The sequence below is a fragment of the Ruditapes philippinarum genome, unplaced genomic scaffold, assembly GCF_026571515.1.
Source record: "Ruditapes philippinarum isolate M1 unplaced genomic scaffold, ASM2657151v2 ctg4804_1_1_1_1, whole genome shotgun sequence".
Classification (NCBI taxonomy): Eukaryota; Metazoa; Mollusca; class Bivalvia; order Venerida; family Veneridae; genus Ruditapes; species Ruditapes philippinarum.
Window position 1 is genome coordinate 33,888 of NW_026851629.1, and position 22,759 is coordinate 56,646.

Here is a 22,759-nt window from a genome sequence, read left to right on the forward strand (position 1 = left end):
ATGTAAAGGACACCATATATAAAAACAGCAATTTTTCGAAATATTTAATATTCATAATAATTATCTGTTTTTATCATAAAAGATCTACTAACATTATTAATAGATACTAAAACTACATTTAAGGAATAAATTTGATATCAAAATGTTAAAAATCAACTATGTTTAAAAGATTAAGCTGAAAAATTTAAGGAAAAAGTAAAAAATGGTATTTTTTATTTTTGGCGTCCATCTTGGACGCAATCTTGTATTTCTTATTCCCCAAAATTGAAATCCAATGTCGTAATCTGTGGACCAAACCGAACATTTTGGTATCTGAAACCCCTTTTTTATGATCCGGGACAACTAAATCGCCTAAAAACGAGTCGTTTGATGATATGGCTGCCATTTTGGATGCAGGCTTATGAGGCATAGCAACAATCAATACGGATTGCGCGATAGGCGGAAATAATCGGAACCGTTTATTGGAGTACTACTTGACCTAATTTAAATTTAGACCCCATCCATATATATCAAGTTTTATTAGAGATTATATGTTTGCTGTAGAAAAATGAATGAAGCTAAACAAAAAGGGGCCATTGTTTCAGTGTCGGAAGGAAATATTTTTCCCCAAGTGAACACCAGATACAGTTTTTTTTTCAATGAAATTCAGTTAGAACAAAAAAAAGTTTACCAATTACAGATTTCTGGCGCATCATTTCATGAGTTCTTCATTGTAAAGTCCTCAAATAAATTTCTTTGATGACAAATAATTTCATAAAATGTGTAGATTTTGTGTTCTAAAATTGGTATGCGATTTCACTTGTTTCAGTTATATCATGTATATAAAACTGTCATCAAACACAGTGAAAATTATAATTATATTTATTCTTTAGTTTTGGTTGTCACAACAAATGATTTTGTCGGACTTTGGAGAAATGAGGACTTTATTTAGTATTTAAAATGATAATTAATATTACATTGAAACCGGGGTAATTAATTGCATGATATTCTATTAATTTTAAGGCAAAGTGTATTATTATGTAAATCAAGCTGTAGAGATAACAAATTTAATAATTCAGAATTCATCAACACAATAAAACCATTGTTCCGAATGCAGGACTTCATATTAATCGAGAAACGTAAAGAACCGACAAGAAGTGTTATATCAAAAAGATAAATCATTTATTGCATTAAATTATTTTTTTAAGTATATGTTAATACATGATTTATGCAGATGATATTCACTAGAGGTTATTCAGGTTGTTTTTTTATTATAAATAATTAATTCATTATCATCGAAAAGATAAATATTTGTTAAGTTGCGGTACCTACGCTTGAAACACGAATAAATAGAATAGAAAAACTATAGTAACTTATTACATATGAATAGTTGGAATTTTATGATTATGATTCAAGCTTATAAAAAATCAAGCTAGTCCGACACTAGGGTATTTCTATTTGAAAAACCCTGCAGATACTATTCAGACTTTGTGCTGTTTAGACTTTTACATTATCATACTTATAACTTATCAGACTTTATTTTATAAGAAGGGAGGACAACGTTATTGAAGGAGTGCCTTGTAATAAATTGTAAAATAATTGAAGAAGAAGGATTGCGTTCATTATTGCATTTAAGGAAAGGATTGTGTCATTGCATTTAAAGAACTAATTGCATTTTTACTGCATTTGAAGTAAGGATTGTGATGCAAAATAATTACATTTAATGTAAGGAACATTGAATTTAAAACTATACAATGCATTGGTTTAAGGAGATGAAGTGGATTTGGGTCACAATTTTTGTATTTAAAACAGTCCTTACCCACAGGTTCACTCAGTTTACTCTCCCGTCGAGTAATGCCCGATAAAGTGATAATTTAGTGCAACATTTAAACACAAGCATAATACAATGTGCGATAAATATTATGTAATGGTGCGGATGAATGTACGTCTGTTAACCACAATGCGGACACAGGCGTTTGCGAACTAACAACATACGTTCCTGGGGTGGTGACACCTTCAACAGTAGCCGAATCTAACTTGAACATTTATTTTGATGGTACACGTCCTTTGAATAATTATATCATGGTATACTGATTATAATTTAAAGAGAGACATAGGTTTTTATTTGTTTGGGTCGTCAGACCAAACAAATAATGGTAGCGAAATTTCAGACCCTGATGTTCTTATTTGCAAATACCGAAAGTAGTCAAAACTCCTCGAGGCGGTTACTTCCTTTCATATGTACATGTACGCCGAAAAAATAAGGGGAAATCACTGCGTAAAGATTGTCATATGACAGGTGCATTAATTTTCGTAACGAAAAAATAGTTCTCGATTGCTCGAAGATTTCTAATATTGTGTTATTCTTATAGATATACATGCTTTTATTCAGCCCCATGATTATTTACTTCAGTGTAAACAACATGTTTACCGTGAACAAATTATATCGAAATTAATAAGGGTTACAAAGTCTAATTTAGAATAATATGGTATTCTTCAGTTATCTTATAACTCCCCGTGGTCGAGGGGTTTACACGTTCGCTTTCAAAGCGAGAGGTCTGGAGTTGAAATCCCAGTTTAAGCAACTCATGTTTTTTTTTATTTGTTTAAGCCACATAAACATTGAATTGAATATCAGTGTTGCAGTTAGTCTTATAGCCAATTTACTTTAGTTATAAAACAACATTGGTGACACTATATAACGAAATTGGTTTATAATCTCACAACCTTCACCTTTCTGACATTCTGAGACACAAAAAAATTCAGCGCCTTCTGTGCTTTGATTATATTTGTCAATATACTTGTAACATCCGATACAATCTTTCTGATTCGTGTAAATGATATTTCAACACGGGGGACCCGTGACCGAGTGACAAATGTTGTCAACTTCGAATCACTCTTCTATCAATGATGTTGGTTCAAACCCGTCAAAGACTTTGGATTCTTTCATATTGAAGAAATGGACGTTCGGTGATTCAATTCGGGTGTCAGCTTGTAAAAATGCATTGAAGGGACGAAGACTTTTTCATTCAGTAAAGCTGAAAACTCGCCATATGAACTCTTTGTCGGTATAAATTTAAATCCACTAATTTAAACAAACAAACAAACAAATAAAATTCTTTAGCGAAGCAATAACTGTGGAGGGAGGTAAAGTAGGATCATGAAATTTGGCTTATATGACGAACAAGTCTGAAACTTTGATATCTACTAACGTAAATTTTATTTAGCGAAAATCACCTAAACAGCTCGACGAAAAAATCATATGACTCAACACCCTGTCTGAAAAAAAAACAACTTGAATGCTTAATTCCTCTTGAATAAAGATTACTCCAAGTCTTGTGGTCCTCTTTGTAAAATATCCTAGAACGAAGGGTGGTATTCATGTTTGTTAAGTTTATGTAACATTTCTTGCCACAATGTTTAAGTTTCCAACAACGTCATATATCTTAAATTTAAACATCATTGTTTTTGAAAACTGTTTATTATAACCGAATTTAAAAAGTCTATTAAGTTGTTACTTTTCTTTTTAACCAGATCGTTTTGTCCTGCTGTTGACGCGTGGTAGCAATCTACATACGTACACGAGAATGGACCACTTGTAGCAAGCATTGCAATAGATGGCAAACGCGACAACATCATTAACGGGGCGGATGAAAAATACTGTGCTAGAACTGCAAGTGGCTATTCTTATTGGGGAATGGAATTTGAGCGTTTTGCAGAAGTGTCCCATGTTATCATCTTTTTTAGGAATGCATCGCATATCAGTAAGAAGATTTATACCATTCAGTTGAAGATGACATGTGTCATGGTTGTAATTATGAACATGTGATTTTGTAAACTTATTAGGGGATTGATCTTACAAATATTGAGGTCTGACGAACACACTACACAAACGTTTTTTAAGCACAGGATCAAATCAATATCGTATAGTCTCATGCTTTATTACACATTTGTTCATTTGGTCTGCATCACAAATTCTCTTGGCAACCCAAAGAAAGACATTTTTATAATACGATTTGATTTTAGAATGCATCCGGCTGTGGTGCTTTTTCGTTTTACGCTTACTTATTCTCAAAATAAAATCAAGTATTGAAGTACATTTTAGCTTTATAAGGTACCCAGTATGCTCTATTGTTAAGTTTGTTTATATTGAAGTGCTTGTAATAATGTCCTCAACAATACGAGTATATTCTAGCCGTGAAAAATATGACATTTGAGCTAATTTATGTTTTATCTTATTATTCATGTAATATTATATCCATATATAAAAAATGTAATAGAAATTATTTTTTAATTTTGTTACATAACAGTATAACAAAAATCAAAACATAAATCTATTTAAATTCCATTAAGCCCCAAAATGATATTATTTTATTTCATAAAACATTTTAAGTCTTTGATGTTTTGTTGCTTTTTTCAACATGTTGAGCAATTAGCTAAACCATCCTTTGCTACTTTGACACTTAAAAAATTCAGTTGTATTTAAGTAGCTCTTAATCCAATATTAAACAATATAAACACATGTTTGCCCTTTTAAAGGATGAATACATTAACTACATTTATGAGCCTTGATGCACCTATAAGTTTTAACAGAAGCTTGAAATAGTTTTAAACAGTTACATTCTGGTACTTTTATACTTTACAAGCTGCTACTTTACATCGAGCAGTAATATAATAAAAAGCAATATGTACTCCAAGATTTTTTTATCGTTTAAGACGTATTGCACACACGATTGTGCTGTTTTGCACCATTCAAATTTTGGTCAAGGATATTGAAATTTCCTGACGACTTTTTTGGCAGTGTTTATCTCTGCTTCTTTACGTGCAGATTTTTCATAGTGAAATATAAGTAAGTTGTTCGTTATATCTGTTTTGATTTTAACACTTTTTGTGTATATTTTGTAGACAACAGGAACTCGAACTTGCAGTTACTGATTTCCCCTACCCGACAAGATTCAGACAACAATATCGGAACTGACTGCGCATACTACGTCGAACCCCCATCGCCGTCTTTACCTGTAAAGATTCCATGTGCTCAGCACGTGACAATGAAAGTTTCTGAAGATCATCCACGACCAGGATGATTTCCTTACCCTTTGTGAAGTAGAGGTTTACTCGGTTTAGAGAAACACTTCTGGCTGTCCACTTTTACTTTAAATAAAAAGTTTCTATTACATCAGTAAAACTGTTGAATTTCTTCTTACAGTTTTTCATTTTACGTTTAAAATATGAAAAATATGAAATCAAATATCATACAGTGGATATGACTATATCAGACTTTTCCGTGAGCAGATATTTAAAGAAATTAAGGGGGACAATATTCTACATTTCATATATGTTAGACAAATATCAAATAAAAAATGATGTATAATAAAATGTTGAAATAAACTTCTGCAATGAAAGTACCCCATTAATTATTCTTTCGTTTTTATTTGTCGAATAAAAGAGACCTCTGATTTCACGCAAAAATCATTATGAATGACTTGACCTAATTTAAATCTCAAAAGAGACAAGTAGACCGCAATTTTATGTACCGAGCAGCAATTTACACCGTTAATCTTTGTTTTCATTTTGCTCTTGAGTGATATTTTCTTTTGCCGACTTCAGAAAACTTCATCATTTACGTTATCATTTAAACGCAGTCTTTCATGTAGCAACTGCTTCCCCAAGGAAAAGACAATTATCAATTCTTTGGGCACTATCAATTAAATAGTTAATGAATTTATTTCTATAATCATCTAAGATGCATAACAGAAAGTTTCTTGAACATTTTATATCACCCATGTTTTCATGGGCATCTTATAGATACAGATCTAAAGAAAAGAGGAGTAATAAAATTTTCTGATTGGTCATATGATTATTAAAGAACAGTTTTAAATAATTCATCTTTTCGGAAAATAATTCCTTTTGTTCAAACAGTACCGGACAGTAATCATATGTTCTGGCGTAATGAATAAAGCAATCGTAAATTGCTTTTAAAGGGGTTTCGTATACCAAAACATTCGGTTAGGTCCGTAAATTACTAAATTGGACTAAGAAATCCAAGATTTCGTCCAAGGGGTCCGACAGAAATATGATTATTATCTTTTACATTACATTACTTGAATTTGCGACAGGTAAAACTTATCATTTTTTTTTTTCATTTCTGTATCAATTTTGTTCCTTAAATGCACCTGTGGTATTTATTTTTAATGTTATATTTTAAGATAATGACAGAAAGTGATGACGAAAAATATCGAGAAAAAAAACTGCCAGAAATATTACTTATCTTATTCAAGCTTAACATAAAGGGGACATTGTTTCAGTGTCGGGTGAAAATAGTTTCCCCAAAGTCGTCTCCAGATGCAATATTTTACCATGAAGTACAGTTAGAACAAACAATTTTGTAAAGAACCGACAATAACTGTAATATTAGGAGTAAAAAGATAAACACTTATTGAATAGTAATTACTTTTACAGATGATAAAGTTTGAAACAGATAACTTGATTCAGTAAGAGATATTTAAAATAATACTGGTTTCCGCTTTCAATTATTGAACCAAGACGATATCACCATGAATAAAAAATCCACTTACTAATAAAGCAAGTGCTGGTTTATCAATTTAAGACCGATTGGAATGGAAAATTACAAGCCTCAAACAAAGAAAAACTATATTATCTGTATAAATGAGAACATAATTGAGAAGACTATTTTACAATATAACCGAGAACCGTGTGCATATCGCTTCTTAACCCATTAGTCTATGAGCATTTGTGACAAATGCCTGTTTTTATCGAAAAGCAAGTTACAAGTTCAAATTGCTATGAAACTATTAAAATGCTTTAATACTAATCAAACTTGGCACAAATATGTATTGGACCATAGCCTTTGTAACAGCATGCTCAATCTGAAATTTCTTGATACCATGGCAACGAGAGAACATCTCAAAATTGCCAAAACTCATCATTATTTTACGTTGATTTCAAAGTGATGCAACTTCTCATTGAAATGATATAGAGTCAAATGCTTTTCAGTGCTTGTAAAACATTACCTTAAGATTAACCTGAGGCTATTCTTGCCCTCTCACAAGTCCAGAATGTTCGTAGCGTTGTGGGGCGGTAGACCCCCACCTTCAAACCCCTAGCAGAAGAGGGCACATCCCCAATCTGGCATCCCACTGACTTCCGGTAGAAATGCTAAGATATAACAATACTCCATACAACGAGCGTATCAGCGAAGAATGTCGAATACTTGGAGAAGAATTCCACGCAATTTTGTCCTGTCATACGGAAAAAAATGCATTCCAGAATATTATTATAAACATCTTTAAATGTAATTAAGTATAATGAATTGTTTAATAGTACCGACTATGCTACCTTGAAATCTTTAAGTATGTTTGTTTCTTATAATTTGAATCAATAAGTAACTTTCGTTTTCAATTAAATAAAAATCTTGTCATTAGAACTCGCCAGATATACTTAGCTCTGATTGGTCAACGTTTCAGACAAACGTCACACCTTTATGATTCAAAACTTTACCACAAAATAATCGTGCAACACAAACATAGCTTTAAAACGATTAAATCGTGTCTTTGCAATGTTCACAATTTATTTACAAAATGCATAAGTCCCACAATAGCGAGGAACATCAACAGTAAACATGCATAAATATATACAAATGCATAATGGAAAACGGCTATATTACATTCTTAGGATGATAGTTATATATAGTTACAATTTGGTGAAAAAAATATATTAAACACTCATATTTAGTATGATAAATAGATCAAATCAAATGTTTTACACCTTTCACAATAACCGTAACAAAACAACGAAACGAAAGCATTAACACAAACGAAAAGAAAGAGTATCCAGGTCATATACAGACTTTAACAAATTAATTTCAATTCAGTATTTATTTAATTCCATAATATTCAAGATGTTTATGATAAACAATAAAGTTTCATATTTGAATCTTGGATTTGCATGTAAGAAAAAGAAAATGTGCGCAATTTACAGCATAAGCATCCAATTCAGATGTTATTTATAATATGCATGCATATAGCCCAGAAGACATATTATTCAGAAGTGTTGTTAATATCTTAAGATATTCTACTTTTTATATTTTAACATAAGTGATTACATGTTGCTATTTCAACATTTTCATGAAAGAGAAAGAGTTTATATTATGTACATACAACATAGACACAAATTGTCATTCAAATAATTCAAATGCCAAAAAAAGTATTATGTTATGCTTTAATCAATAGATGATAATTTGTTAAAAGGTTGCATTATTTAACAATATAAGTTTAACTCTTTCATGAAAAACAGGAAAATGCAAATAATGCCATATACATGCAGCATAGAGTGCATATTTTCAATAATGTCATTTATAAATTGTTGTGTATTGTATATTGTATTTAAGAAGCATAGTAAACATTCTAAAATTTCTAGAAGTGCTGTATCTTTAATATGTCAAAATTTGACAAAAAAGTTTCACTGACCCTTTCTTAAATATCCTATGTGAACTATGTGAATATTGATTATAGAATATTCTGTTTTCAAACATGAATCATTAATATCTATTACATATACATTTGACATGTTTCATCATTCATTACATTAATCTATAATGTACATTACATAAACAATATAATTTTTTATATAACATTGAGAATTAACAAGAAAAAACAAACAAAATATTGCATAATTTTATTACAAAAGATACTTAAATTTTCTAATTTCTTCATATGTATACAGGTTAATAATTCTCTAAATTTAAACATACTTGGTCTGTGCCAAAGTCCCGTTTCAATTGGTATCAGTTAGTTCCTTGTTAAAAACATAAAACAAATTCTAGTCTTATGTATTGTTGATTTCAGCCTTCCAGCTTTGAATAAAGCTATCTTTTAACTTTAGAAATTTGCTTTAATAAGCAATTTACTACTGCTTAAACCTCTAGCATACCATACTCCAGAAAAACCTGTCTCACATAAATATTGTTTAAAATCTTCTTTCCAGAGTGACTTAGCTAAATTCTTATTGTGAAGTTCCCTCAAAACAATATACGACTTTGATGTGAGTTTTTTGTTGGTTTGTTTCTATTTATATTATCAATAAGTCTTGTCCAATATGATACATTGTATTAGACAGGGTAGACATTTTAAATATAAGAATATATTTGTTAAACTTCAATTGAACTTTAATCCAAAACAGAAACGTCGCCAAATCCCCAAATTTCACTTCCATATAATAAAATTGGTTTAATTGTCTTTTCAAATAGTTCAATTTGTACATCAAATGGTAAAGCTTGCTATTTATCTTTCCTTAACAGTGCAAACATAGCTTAGGGATACAGCACTTATTCATTATCCCTCATGTACAGACTCATTCAAACCGTGTCTGCAATTTTTAAGTAGTTTTGTTGTGATTAATGCTTCCGATGGATCACTTTGTTTCCAGATTTTTAAATTTCACAACAGCAGGTGTCAAGTGCTGTCTGACAACCCAAAAAAGTTGCCCCGTACTTTACTTCAGTGTTGTTATATTTCTTTGGCCCTTCGGGATCATTGATACCAGCACTATTAAGTGTTAAGAATTGAGTACCTCTCAAGCCGGTTCTAGGGGGCGTGAGAAATGTTGCACTTATTCATTATCCCTCATGTACAGACTCATTCAAACCGTGTCTGCAATTTTCAAGTTATTTTGTTGTGATTAATGCTTCCGATGGATCACTTTGTTTCCAGATTTTTATATTTCACAACAGCAGGTGCCAAGTGCTGTGTGGCAGCTGTAAAACGTTGCCCCGTATTTTACTTCAGTGTTGTTATTTTTTTCTAGTCCTTCGAGATCATTGATGTCAGAACTATTAAGTGATGATGAATTAAGAACCGCTCAAGCCGGTAATAGGGGGCGTGAGGGATGTTGCACTTATTCATTATCCCTCATAAACAGACTCAATCAAACCAAGACTGCAATTTTCAAGTACTTTTGTTGTGATTTATCACTTTGTTTCCAGATTTTTATTTGCTTGATCCGCAATAGTAATTGTTTGTATATATATTTTTATTTGATAGATGACGATAGAGTTTATTACTTACTTATTGATACTGTTTAGCTTTTCTTTCATATCTCCAATTTTAATAGAATGGAACTGCTAGATATCATGTATTTATTAGTTGTGGGAAATAGACTAAATATAACACATATTTGTGCAGACAAAAATGCTCAGTTTCACACTGTTCCCCTCGTGAAGCTATTTAGTCAAACCATTTATAAAAGAAGACACGCTGTTCTTATTAACTGATGTTTTTAAATAATTATATTTTGCATGTCTAGTATTATTTAAATTGTTAAATACAACCACATATGTTAAATAATGATATTTTTTGTAAATTTCTGTTGTTACATTATATGTAAACCTTGACTAAATAAAGAAATATTTATATATTGTTTTGTGTTCTATTTAAGTATCTGTTAACAAAATTTGTGTGGATGATATTCAATGACGTTTTATGAAAGATATTGTGAACATTCTTGGATGTTGATCATTGTTAAAAACGATTCATCTTATTTCTATGACGTTTATATAAAAGAAGATACTTTGAAAACGAAGTTAAAAAGTCAAGTTTTCAGAAGAAGGAAAAATGAGATATCTCAATGCAATTCGTTCAACGTAATATTTGTAAAACATTTTGTCTGTCTGAATTGCTTTTTTAATGTCTTTGAATTTTGGCGGAAAAACAAATGTTATCATTTTGAGGCACTAAATTTTTTCTGCATATAGTATCTAATTGCCGCCTTTACATGTTGTTAATTTGCTAGAAGATTTGGATTTAAAAAGTCAATCAAATATATCGTTTTAAGATTATTGGCCGGTTTAGATCTCTGCCAAGCCCTAAGGGAGGAGATTTACAGCTAGGTGACTTTAATTAAATGTTTGATAAGGCGGAACACAAAAGCAATATGTATGAAACTGACATGAAAATATTACAGCCCAGCCTGAAAATAAAATCATCGGACCAGAGCTCGGGGCGGCAGTACAAAAGTCCGGACCTGAATCCGCTACTTCACCCTCTTATAGTAAATATATTATTCATATGCAGTAATTGGTTTTTGTTGGTATTTGAAATAAACTGTTAAGTATCTTCATGCCTGTATGATTCAGAGGATGCATTTGCCATTACACACGAAAGTCACGTGAAGCAAGTAACTTTGTAAATTAGTGGGAAAAGACAATTGCTTGCGTCCTTAGACAATACGTATTGTGACAAATGGAAATAAAATATTTACATCATTCTGCAATTTGAAGTATGATCCAAAGTTTTATTTTAATTGCTGCCTCGTCAAAAGAAATTGAAATTAATAATAAAACTGAAATGTAAACACTTAAAGAGGATACTTTTTGTCATTGGATATTAATTGTGAATTAAAGCCAATGATTATTCAGTAAATAGAATCGGATAACAATAGTATTTTATTACTTTTCAATAATCGAAAGTGTATGATGTAATTATTTTTGCTATATATTTCACTAACCAATGGACTTTTTCAGTTGTAATTAGAAATTCGTTCTTTTTTGGGAAATTTCGTTACACGTACATGATTTTAAATACAGTGCGTTAGATATTGTGTTTGAAAGAAGAAATTGTTTCATTTGAATCACAGATTTATATTACAAGGATCGGACATTTTCGTTTAGCTTAAAGTCACGTCGCGCGCATGCGTGGCGGAACGCGCGGAGTGCGAAATATGACAGATTTTCACAAGAGTATGTGGTGTTATTGCAGCTTTGTGAAAAATTATACACATATGAATGTATTGATACAGTATTATTTTGTGTCGCTAGTGTATTAATATATGAAAATATGCCGATAGAACGCTGCAACGCTCAGTAAAAAGTACCTAATTTAAAAAATATTCGACTATTGTTTAGGCATACTCTCTACATTTTGACGCTCTTTTACTTCACGCACGAATTATTACCGCGATTCAGAATAAGATAATTATTTTTTACATGGTTTAATAGTGGCATTGCAAAAAAAGTTTCTTGATTGCTAAAAAACTTTTAAAGAAATTCATGTTTGAAATGTGTCTTTATTTCTGTGAATTATTTCCAAATGATTTGTACATTTTTATTTGATTACCTGTATATTAGTATAAATATAGTAAATGTCTACTTATAAGTGTATTAAATATATTTTCAGATCATTCTAGACAAGCGTTCATATATAGATGAATTCATTAGATTGGCAAGGAGGAAACTGTTATTGGCATAGATAACAGCTGTTTTATAATATTATTTTTTATTTTGCAACAGATTTTTTTCATAGTTATCTTTCACAATTCACGTGAAATGATTTATTTATCACATGTTTATTTTCATTAATTTTTAAAGAAAGGACTATACAAATTTAGATGTATATTTTCAATTTCATTTATAAATGTTAATAAATTATAGATTTGCATTATATTTATATATATCCTCTTCAGAATCATTTTCTTACCACACATGCTATGGACCGCGTACATACAAAATATACATTCAAATTCTATTTGTTTTTGAAGATTGAATGTTGCAATTATCACATGTAACCTGGAAATGAAAGAATGAAAATAAAGTTTTTTTAATCATCACTTACCCCCCTTCAAAAGTAATTAAACTTGAAAGAAATTAAAGCGATGTGTAAAAAATAATAAAGTTTCTTTTATTTCGCAAAATACTGACTCAAACTGTAAAGATTTTTATTATTTTTCTCCCCTTGTTACATCAAAAAGTATTATAATTAACTTTCTACAGGCATTCAAATAAAAAGAATAATTAAAATATACGGATTAAAATATACGAGTGACATTAAAAAGGCCGGAATCGAGACAGCCACACGAGAGAACTTTACTGTTACGATGATTGTCTACTTCACTGCACCGACATTTGAAAACATATTTACAAAAAAATATAATGATATAAATGATGAATGAAATTTAAATATTCTATGAATATGGCAGTATTGACAATCTCGGCAATATTTTGTACTAAAAAAATGAATAAATTTTTGTTCATGTGTTGAGCGAATTGTAAAGGCCGCAATACATTACCCGTAAAACAATTGTGCGTTAATAAATTTGACTACATAACCCAATAAATCTTAAATATTGCATCTTTGATCATCTGTGAATAACTTACATCGGTTTCTTTTTTATTTTGAAACTGAAATTTTTATGGTACCGTAATAATAAATTTCAAATACCTGCTTTTTATAATTATAAAAAATGTAAATTTACCGCTGATTTCGTCAAGTTAATTTTTAATCGTCGTTGCGGACAGATAAACTGTACCTTAAAAAAATAAATTAGATATATGAATAAAACAAGTATTTTTCTTCAAAATAAATTTTAAATTTCCAAAATCGGATAATAAATGGAAAAGCTGTATGGTATTTTGTTAAGTAGGTATCCGTTGCGTACGGGCATTTACGCTTAGTGCCGGTAAATTATCGATCGCTGTACATTATCGGGTGCACGACAATATATTTAAGCATTTATATAGGGTTAACTGGGAGTGTCCGATCCCTGTAATATAAATCCGTGATTGAATGGCGGATTTCGTTAAGAATTTATTATAAAGAACATTGAATTCTAAAACGATACAATGCAGTTGATTAGGGAGAAGAAGTTGATTTGGATCCTTGAATTTGTCACAATTTAAAACAGTCCTTTCCCACAAGTTCACTCTGTTTACTCTCTCGTCGAGTAATGCACGGTATAGTGATAATTTAGTGCAACATTTAAACACAAGCATAATACAATGGCGATATTATGTAATGATGCGGGTGAATGTACGTCTGTTAACCACAATGCGGACACGGGCGTTTGCGAACTAACAATATACGTTCCTGGGGTGGTGACACCTTCAACAGAAACCGAATCCAACTGGAACATTTATTATGATGGTACGTATCCTTTGAATTATTATATACAGTCGACTCTCGTTATCTCGAAGTCATCGGGACCGTCAAAATATCGAGATAACGAAATGTTGATATAAACGTAAATGTAAACTAAGAATCAGATTGTGTAAATAATTGACATTTTACTTCGAGATCCTGAAAATATAAAAATAAAAATTTCGAGATAAACAAATATATATCTAATATAGATAGAGTAGGAAGAAAATCAAAATTTCATCAAAAGATAAGCGATGTCGAGATAACGAAATGTTGACTGCAGTATGGTGTACTGATAATAATTTATAGAGAGACACAGTTTTTTTATTTCTCTCTAAAATATCCGCTGTGAGTATTTTAAGGCAAATGTTTTATACAAATCTTATAGTTATTTGTATTAGTGTCTACTGTTCAGAACACGTTCGTAAAACATGCTTTAGTGAAACGACTTTCACTTAATCTATCGATATCTTTGTTATATACAGAATCTTATTAATTCGTGAAATTTTAATATAAAACTGGGGCCTAAACTTACCGGTTTCAAATCACTTTCCTGTCAATTATGTGGGTTCAAATCCCGTCAAATACTGTGGATTCTTTCACATGAGGGAACGGACGGTCGGTGATTAAATATAGGTGCCAGCTTCTTTTTTTAAATACCAAGGGGGACGAAGTCTTTCCATCAGTAAAGCCGGGAAGTCGCCATATGAATTAGTATAAATTATAATCCACTAATTAAAAAAAAGAAAATACATTTTGGAAGCAATTACTTCAAAGATGATATTATTTTTATTTGCGGCACCATGGGGCATTAGGTAAAGTACGGTCATGGAATTGGGCTCATATGTCGAAGAAGTCTCAGATTTTGATAGCAACTGACGTTGATTTTATTTAGTGAAAATTATCAAAAGAACTCCACGAAAGATAGGTGACTCATCATCCTGTCTGCAAAACAAAAACAAAAATACTAATGCTGATCTTGAATATGGATTTACCCTTGGTGAAAATTTTGTCATAATCTCTTGAAAATGTCGTAGAATCCAAGATAGTCTTCAATTTTTTGTTAAGTTGATGGAAATGTTTTAGTTTCCAACAACGCTGTATAATTTAAATTTAACATTGTAATTGAAAAAAGTTTATTCCAACCGAATCACAAAATGTGTATCTATATTTTTGTACCAGATCGTTTTGTTCCTGCTGTTGACGCGTGGCAGCAATCTACATACGTGCAAGTGAATTGACCACTTGCAGCAAGCTTTGCAATATATGGCAACCGCGACATCAACGAAAAAGTGACGTATGAAATATACTGTGTCCAAATATCAAGTAGCTATTCGTATTTGGGAATGGAATTTGAGCGTGTTGCAAAAGTGTCCCATGTTATCATCTTTTTTAGGAATGTCTTACGATTCAGTAAGTAGTTTTATGATTATGATCTTTTATAAACAAAATTGCTAATTTTGTTCTGTATATGCCCAGTTAAGTTTTCATTACAAAATATGTGTAAGCTATTTGTGTTTTATTTCTCTTTTTGCAGACAACAGGAATTTGAGTTTGTGGTTACTGATTTCCCCTACGCGACAATATGCAGACAACAATATCGGAAATGACTGCGCATACTACGCCGGACCTCCAGCATTGCCGTCTTTACCTGTAAAGATCCCATGCACTCAACACGTGACGAAAGTTTCTGAAGATCATCCACAACTTGAATTACCAACTTTGCCTTTGTGAAGTAGAGGTTTACTCGGTTTAGAGGGGGGAGACTACGTACTTCTTTTCTGTTCTTTCATTTTATGACCAGTTTCTACATTTGCTTTTCATATTCATTAATAAAACTTTAGAATCCGGTGAATGAAATTTTTTCTTTAGTTGTGTTCTGTACTTTTTTATGTGATTTCCATTATTCTTATGTATAAAAAAAAGTAGAACAATACTTTAAAAAATATCAAACTTTACTGCGAGACATACAAAAATATCCATTAGGCCTTATCAATTTCATAATTAACAGCGAGCTCGAACAGCAGACCCAAAGCAGTCATAACGTGAGCTTCTTCAAAAGTGATGATTAAGAAAAATTTTGCCGGAAGTTCAGCAAATTATGGGTAATAAGTTTGCCTTTCCTTCATTGCAGGTTATTTTGGTTCCCTATACACACAGGTTTCCTGCAATATACTAGCAAGGAATCAGTACCATCTGGTCCTCTGTCACAATATGGTTCCCAACTAAACTCTTAAGGCGTTTTCGAACGTTTAATAACTATGCAACAGTAAAATATTTTAATTCTGACTGATTCAAGTAAACCGAACAGTATTTATTACATTACAGTCAAAATAATTACCTTTTTACATTACTTATTCGTAAGACATAGAATAAATAGATATTGACGCTGAGTCTTTATCAACTTCTGGTAGGTTATTTTTCAAAAACTATTTATAATTGTATTTTATTACATTTTCCAAACACAAACTTTTAGTCATATTCATAAACTCTCTCCTACACGTTCTGCTCTGTTGGCAACTGGTGTAATCATAGTGAATTAGTATTGTGTATTGAAGTCAAAATACTATTTTGTTTTCATTTTGCTACTTTTACAACATATTACTTCACATAACTGCATGTTCAGCGCTACTTTCTTCAGTTAAACATCCAAGATGTCATTAAATCTTTATTTAAACATTATCAAAAACATGTTTGACTTTTGTTAAGATTAAAAAAAAACACCCTAAGGAGCTGACAAATTGATAACATTGAAAATGATTAAGAAACGAATAATAATATTCAGCTAGCAAATGACAAAAGCAAAATGATTGTTTCATTTTTAAAATGATTGAACTATGTATAAACCATTTACCTTACCCCACTCATTTTAAACATATTTTTCAAAATGTTCCTGTTTAAACTTCCTAAAAATTATGCAATGGAGGGGCCGTTTAATAAATGTCTAAATGTTCTCAAAAAGTATACTGGTGAACTTGTCAATTTTTTTTATTTGCCGTGATTTGTTCTTTCTGCATATAAAATGTATATAAAATCTACACCCTTCTTTTCGCTAAAACACCAAATGCCTGTTTTCATGGCAAATCTGTTTTTCCATAATTTTGAAGGGTGTTCTTTAAAGATATGTATGGCCCAAGTAAAATGACCATGAGATTTCCGCCTGACAAGGTCGTTTCTTGGACTGGTGTTTGGTTCTATCGGTATATATAAAGTGTGTACATTTTCGTAGAAAACACAATTTCCTTGGCCAACCGTTTTTGTTGGTGCTGAGAACAATAATTGTGATTAAACTTTTTGTATTGAAGTATTAATACAAATTTATTTACGTTTTGCTACCTATATTATAAATTATTTCACATGCATCGTGATAAACATCTTATATGTTTGGTTGCTGATTTATGCCATGTCGTATTTGTTGCTCCACTTGTCCGCCCCATACCCCACCCCCAGGGACAAAAGTATGACACAATAATTACTTTATGACTTAACTGTTATTTCGTGTTTTCCTCTGGCGCCCCGCGTCTCGAAAGGCGAAACGGGAAAATACGACAAGGTGATCAGTATGTTTTTTTGCGTCACTTTATGGTAATTTTGTGTTTTCGTCTGGTGCCCCGCAGAACACAAGGTAAAAAAACGAAATTACGACAAAGTGATCATTTTATGAAAATCGCCTGGCGTCCGTCGGAGCAAATGTTCGAAAAAGTGGTAACTTTGTCGTATTTTCGTGTTTTTTTCTGGCGCCCCGAGGAACGTAAATTCGACATGACACAAATTAACCACCGTAAATATACTCTGAATCAATTAATTAACATTAGCCCTTCTGAAAAAGAAAACAAAAACACATTGGCTTAGCGTTAGCGTAATTACTACATTTGTTTGAAATAACATTAATGTTAATAACAGTTTCATGACTTTAATTAAAGTAGCTTCTGTAATATCAGAAACTTCTTTTGCAAGATGCTGATTACCCTTAAAATAATGGTCACGTGATGGTCACGTGATGAGCAAGGAAGATCTACAAAAAATAACTGCGTCATTGTACACATTGTGTTGTTTTGAAACCTATACCATTCTTAAATTTGTAAAGATGAGTTTCAAATTGTTGCTTCGTTTAAGTAAATTGACGTTTCAATAGCTAGAATACAATATTTGTCACTGCGTAATGTAATTTTAAAATTACCAATGATCCTGCCGGGTTGGTGCTGATTAAAATGACATTATGCCCGACAAATCGCATTAAATCATTCCTAGCTGACGCTCCACTTCTCTTCTTAAGGTGGCGAAGAGTAACGTAGTGCGGTGGCACAGAGGTGTCATATGTGTGTATGTTTATTTATCTCGTGAACACGAGATACTATGGCGTGAACACGAGTTACTTATAATTAGTGGTGCGCACGATATAACGAAGTGGTACGCACGACATAATTAAGTGTGGGCACGAGTTAATATGTGGTGCGAATAATTAAGTCGTGCGCACAAGATAATTCATCAATCAAAATAAAATATGATGCTTCAGAATTAAATTTTAAATAGGGAATAACAAGTATTGATAATTGAAAATAAGACTTAGAGGGGTTTATATGCTGTTTTGTTGTTGTTGTTGATTTTTTTTTTGTTTTTTTTTTGTTTTTTGTTTTTTTTTTTGCGTCTTTTGTTGTGCTTTTTGTTGTTTGTTGTTGTTTTTGTTGTTGTTGTTTATGTGGTGTTTTTGTTTCTTGTTTTTTCTTCTTTATTCTGATGAAATTGAATAAGTTATTTATTCACAGGATGAATTGTAGTTAAATAAATCAAATCATTCGACTTCATACAATATTTTCCACTATTGGTGTGGCCGAAGTGAGATCAAGGGCTAAATAACAGTTAAGATTTCTATTATGTAAAGTCATATATTGGTTTCCCATTCGGTGATTTGCAGTATGTCATATTAATGGATGAGAACAAATTTCTTATATAAAAGCAGTATAAGACAAAATAAAAAAAACTTTAAATTTGGTAATTTATTTCATACATTTGTATCTTCTACAGGAAATTACTAATTATTTTGTTGTACACAGTGGGTTATGGGTGTACATAGAAGCTATAAGTAGATATGACCTAAACATTGTGAAAGTCCGAAAATCTATTTACGGTCATTTGTTTCGCAATAACGAACTGGGGAGTTTTGCAGATAATGAAATGCAAACATATTCAACTATATAAATTGAACTCTTCATAAAGCTTTTATATCTCGCATGAACATAATGTTAGTGAATGTCCACATATCTGTCTGAAATTTAAGTAACAGTATTCAACACTTTTGTATGATCCAAAAAAATACATTTAATATTCATATCTCTGGCAAGCCTACTAAAGATCATAATGAACAATGTCTTTCGTCCGCCCATTCATCTATGATTCTGGCAAAATCCAATTAACCCTTGAAAATTTTCTAAGAATATCTGGTCATTAGATTCCTTCTAGGTCATCGTCACTTGCTGAATTTCTTGTTTGGATAACCTTTGATAATGTACACTAGTACTTAATATAAATAGAAAATGACTTGTGCGCAGGAATGATTTGGTAAGGTACCTGTAATGAGCTCATGCTTCTCAATTGCAGCAACATTTGTACTTGTAATAGATAGATAGATAATTCATAGATCATAGTATACTTTTTGTACATAGTCATTTCACACACATTTGTATAGTATAAAAAAACACAATTTCATGGGACATGCACAAAATAATCAGTTTACTTGCATATGGAGAATGAACGTTAACAGCATTTAGTTATAAAGTAAGCTTTAGCTTAGTTTTTATAAAGCGTTTACATTCTTATAAATATAGGAAGGAAGTGGATTTAAAACTTAATCATATGCTTTGATAAGAATCAATAAGAACTGCTGTTTAACAATATTTCGTGGTAGACACACATAACAAGACCATTTTTATACATTGATTTACAGTGCATTAAGTTACTCAATTTGATGCTTTGTAGCGTAATACAAATATTTACCTAAATATTATATATTCAGACTTTTTTCAGTACTAAATTATTCAATTAATTTGAACATACATGCACTTGGTTTCTGTAGTAGTATTGTGTAATGTAAAGAGAACGTATATTAGAGTAACTATCACATACAAATATAAAATTGAATTCATCTTCTATCTCGTTACTAGCACAAAGCTGACATTTGCGCATGCGTTCCTCGTAGGGTATTCTATCAGCACCATATCTACCTGTTTCAATCCGAAGTTTATGTGACGATAATCTTAATCTTGCTAAGCAATCTATATGAGTTTTGTTAAAGAGAATTTTCAGGTAATTTGCCATTTCAATTGAGTTGTACAAATGCACGTATATATTACTTAACAATTTACTGTTTGAAATATCGCTTGAAAGATTTTTCAAAAAGCAGCAAATAACCCTTTGTTTAAAAAGTTTAACAAAAACTTGAAACCCGTACTCATTTAGTATTCTATGAACTGTAGAAGAAGCTCAACATTGATTGTTGTTTTCATGTAATTCACATGAAGCGTACAAAGTAGTTTTCAAAGCAATATTATCGCTATTAATTATTTTAAGCCAGTATGTAATAATTTGCACATATCGTTTAATAGATAATGGTTAACGACCTAATTCGATATAGATTGCTTCAGTGCAAGAATTTTGTTTCACTCCTTATATAGATTTACAGAATTTAAGATGTAATCGTTCAATATCCTTTGATTTTGAAATTCCCCAAACAGCACTGAGAACTGAACCAACAAACGAGTCAAAAAGCATCAACGCAATGCTAGGGGTTATCTAATATTTATTGATGCTCTTTTATAAAATAGACATTGCTTTAAACCTTTGCCAATTACGTATTGGTTATCAAGTGCAAAAGACCCATTATAATTAAAAACTACGCCTAAATAGTTGAAATTGCCAGCAGTTTCTAATAGAATATCATTATAATTAATACAACTTTTCATTATCATTTAAAGACCATCCTTTCCTAAAAACCCAATTTCTTACAATATTCATAATTTGTTAATCCATGAAAGTTTTAGCCAGCATGGCCATATTGTGTGCAAAAAGCAAAATGATTAAACACAAATCGAATAATGAAATACCATTATCAATGTTTTCTTGTAGAAAAGTTCAATATCCACTAAAAACAAAGAAAAAAAAATGCGAAATATTTATTATGAAATGTGCATTGTGCATATTGTCGTTTTTGTAGCAAAATACTTTTTTGGTTGTATTTTACGTCAAACCAGCACTTAAAAGGTCAAATGATGTTTTAAAGGCTTTACTGGAGGAGGGAGAGTTCTTGTGTCCTTCGGGAGGCTGGTTTTTAAGACGGCTTATTGAGCTTTACAGAGATAAAATGCACTTTTCCAAGATAAAATTAACGAAATACATAGGTTGAAACAACTCAGAATTGTTTTTCGAACAGAAAATAAAAGTTGAATGCTGCTTTAAAGAAATGCTTGACAACATAGATCATAGATGTTACAATTTTGATTGTTTCTCATTTAATAGCTCATTAAATGTTTCTCATTTCCGCCGTTCTTCTCCAGAATTGCTATGGGTTTCACACCGACAACATTTTACCCGATCTAGACCTGAAAGAAAAATATCACTTAATCCTGATGATTTTTTTTTAAAGAATTTGCTTTACTTTGAATTTTGAACAGGCCAAATATGTTTTCCAATGGTCAAAGTGTTTTATCAAAAACCATTTTTTTACTATTTACGTAAAATTCATCTGAGTTGCGATGATACTGTTTCACAATGAATACTAGTATTTAACTCACCTTTTTCCTTCAGACATTTCTCATAAATGTGTTTATTGTTTCTTTAGTCGTTGACGGAATTTTTTTCCTTTTACCATTTATTCCTTTTTTGTCTTTTTTATCATTTTTTTTATTTCTTTTCTGCGAATAGGAACCTATAAATTCTAAAAATCATATTTGAGTTAAGATCTAAATAGTAAGAGCTACAAAAGGCATTGAAAATGCCAGTATTTAAGTCCGTTTTTGGCTTTTGTTTCAGATCGTTATGTTTCTGCTATTGACGAATGGCAGCAGTCAACATTCGTGCACGTGAATGGACCTCTTACAGCTAGCTACGCCACGGACGGCAACCGCGACAACAATCAAATGAACGATGAATTATACTGTGCCCACACAGCTAGTGGTTAATCGTATTGGGGAATGGAATTTAAGCGCGTTGCTGAAGTGTGTCCAATGTTATCATCTTCTTTACAAATGCCCAGGGTGTCAGTAAGTAAATTTAAACAGTTTATAATTTGGCCTTATTGTATCATCTTTTTTGTCTGCTTTACCCTTTCGTACGGTAGCTACCAATCGTACATATCTTGTTACTTTCGGAAATACATATATAGTTCTCTGGTCCCAATCAGTGAAGAAGACAATAAAATGTCATCGTTGATTTGTGAGTCGATTATCTGCCCCCTCCTTTATATATATGTATTATATGTTATTTTGGTTTTGGAGTGAAATTTAATGGCAAGATTTATGTTTTTTATTATTACAGGTCCTTTTTTTTATTTGACCTGGCATTATGTGTGATCAGTACATCAACAAACAAAGTTTGAAGATCCTAGGTTAATGAAGTTTGATTAAATGGCCAGTTCCATGTCTTGTTATTGCAAGTCCAAGTGATTTTGACCTTTTGACCTTAAACACAACTGTGACAGGAAGCATAGCTTTGTTAGATTGTATTGAATTAAACAAACATTTAACAAAAAAGGTTAACAAACGCCAACGTGTGGGTCATAACAATAGCCACACATGTTTGTTGAAATTTAGGTTAAAAATGAAACATATTTATCGTTTTATTTGATTATGTTCTATTAGGAG